The 2,500-nt window shown below is 45.2% G+C and overlaps 1 protein-coding gene across 1 annotated transcript in view; it reads right to left on the minus strand.

Moving 5' to 3' along the window:
* The window catches only part of tph2 (tryptophan hydroxylase 2 (tryptophan 5-monooxygenase)), a 23,676-nt gene that overhangs the window by 20,371 nt on the left and 805 nt on the right, over positions 1 to 2,500 (minus strand). Inside the window, exons 1-3 of the mRNA XM_044194211.1 lie at positions 2,398 to 2,500; positions 604 to 748; positions 1 to 132 (exon numbers count right to left, since the gene is read on the minus strand). The exon at positions 1 to 132 is cut by the window's left edge and continues 1,962 nt beyond it; the exon at positions 2,398 to 2,500 is cut by the window's right edge and continues 805 nt beyond it. The gene's annotated coding sequence lies outside the window, so the exon portion shown is untranslated. The remainder of the gene's footprint in view (positions 133 to 603; positions 749 to 2,397) is intronic.

Raw genomic sequence — 2,500 nt, forward strand, 5'->3', positions numbered from 1 at the left:
GACATTTGCAGCATCACGAGGACCGAAGAGCAGCGCTGACATTTCTGCAGATTCATCAGGACGAATCAGAGCAAAGCGAGCTTCTGTTCACCTGTGAATATTAATGAGCGACTGTCATCAGAAACACGGCTACTGGGGAGAGAGAGGGGGAGAGGGGAGAGAGGGGGAGAGAGGGGGGAGAGGGGGAGACAGTGGGGAGAGAGGGGAGAGAGGGGGGAGAGGGGAGGGGGGGAGAGACAGAGAGGGGGGAGAGAGGGGGTAGACGGGGAGAGAGGGGGAGACAGAGAGGGGGAGAGAGGGGACAGAGAGGGGGAGACAGAGAGGGGGAGAGAGGGACAGAGAGGGGGAGACAGAGAGGGGGAGAGAGAGGGACAGAGAGGGGGAGACAGAGAGGGGAGAGACAGGGAGAGAGAGGGGGAGAGAGAGGGAGACGCAGATGTACCACCCCTGAGAAGAACCGACAGCATATTTGTACGTTTGCATAATAAAAACTAGCCGGACACATACATACGGACACATATTTCATACCTTGATTAATGTTTCTGGCAGATAATTTGGCTGTAAGCATTTTGTATATTTAATTTCCAGTTTACCAAAGAATACCTGGAATCAATCTTCAAGGTGTCTGATGGATGGGAAGCCTCTATAAGCTGCACTGAAGGCAGTGGTGATGAATATATTCCGTCAAAAGCCTCAATACATGGAAGCAGTTCAGAGGGATCTTGGGAAAAAGGTTCCATTGGTGAAACTGAAGAAAGAGGAGACGTCACAGAGGACTTGTAGGAGAAAGACATGGCCGAGCACTTCTTTAAATAAAGATAATCAATCTGGCCAAAATAATATCTAATATTTTCCTATTGAACGGACTATCAAAGGTTTACACCGCCCCTCTCAACACAATTGAAAATTCTTCCAATCGGGCCGTCTCTTCCAACTGAGGTGGTTACATGAGGAATTATTCTGTTTGGGCTGTTATTCCAATTATTAGTGGAATATTAGGGTCCGTGTAAACGCAGATACTGAGACTAAAAACCTGATGTTAACTCACGGTTGCTCAAAAGTCCGATTTCTCTTCTGCCTACCATGTATAATTATTTTCAGCCAACCACTTTTCAAGTGGATTTAAGTCAATAAGTTATTTCCGTGTTTATAAATGCTGTCATATTAAAAGTACTGTCCTGCCAGAGTTTATGAACAGACTGCACAGCTCTTGAGGTGGGCAGGTTTTACTGAGCTGTTGAATTTGATACGTTCAACTGTGGGAATCTTGTGGAAGTCTTATTACTAGGTCTACTGTTGAGTTTCTAACAGGAGAATAAATACACCTTGGTCAATTCAAGTTGAGACCGAGTAGCTGAGTTTGAAATCGACACACAGCAGCAGTTGTCTGTTCTGTCGACAGTAAAGTTAGGTACTGGACAGAGTGCGTTTACATGGCACTTTAGTAATCGGGGTGTCTCCCACTGTGAGGTTGTCCATGTGTATTAACTTTCCTGGTACAAACTGAAAAGTTGGCCTTGAAAATAAGACTATTTTCACAGCTCCAAATGAAACACCATAAATCTACCTCAAGCGTTGTGCAGTCTGTTCGTAAACTCTGACGAGACAGTGGGTTACTCTTCAAGGGAAACTTCTGCACTTTTCAAGTGGATTTCCAGTCAGTCTTGATGATATATGTAGTCCATTGAAGCAGTATATTCCTCAGTGAGTGCTATATTGACTGAGAAAGCAGAGTCTGCAGCGCCTACATGCACCAGGAAGCATTGCGCGTGAGCTTTTCACGCCCACGTTCACCCAGCTCCGTATGACAACAAAGCTAACCAAGTCTAGCTGCACCTCTACCGTTAATGTCACCACAATAACCGTTTCTAACCCAAAATCGTGACCACCGCACGTTTGAGCAGGAATTTTATCCGTATTGTGCCCAGCGGGCCACTAACGATACAGCTTTATGGTCTGCGCGAGCTAGCCGCTGGGTGCTAATCTAAGTTACACAACTTTTCCAATCAAATGAATTCCTGCTATATCGTTATCTTCAGGGCATGTCTATAAATTTACATAAAGCAGCAACACACACACACATACTGGCAGAATGGGCTTCCATATAACAACAACAACAACGCAAACGCTAGCTTAAAGATGCTCTGGCTAGCTGCTGCAGTAACGCTAATAAAGTTCCACAAAACATGAATAAACAGTTACCGGCATCCAACATACACTCATTATTTCGTTGGCTACAAATGAGACTTCACGTTCATACAGTTTCTCTTGACTGTCCCTCAATATTACAACATTAGTCTAAGTCTAGTCTAGTCGCCCTGGTTACCACCTGAAGCCTATAACGTTAGATATTACTTTGCTGGCCGAAACATAACGTTAGGTGACTAAAATACTCACTCATCTGCCCTCTCTGCCCTGCTCGTCATGGTTGTCTTTTCCAGTTTATCTTCGGGATCCTGAAGGTCTCCAGCACACCTCTGTCCAAGTTCTGAGTAAAACT

Source organism: Siniperca chuatsi, linkage group LG4, assembly GCF_020085105.1.
Source record: "Siniperca chuatsi isolate FFG_IHB_CAS linkage group LG4, ASM2008510v1, whole genome shotgun sequence".
Classification (NCBI taxonomy): domain Eukaryota; kingdom Metazoa; phylum Chordata; class Actinopteri; order Centrarchiformes; family Sinipercidae; genus Siniperca; species Siniperca chuatsi.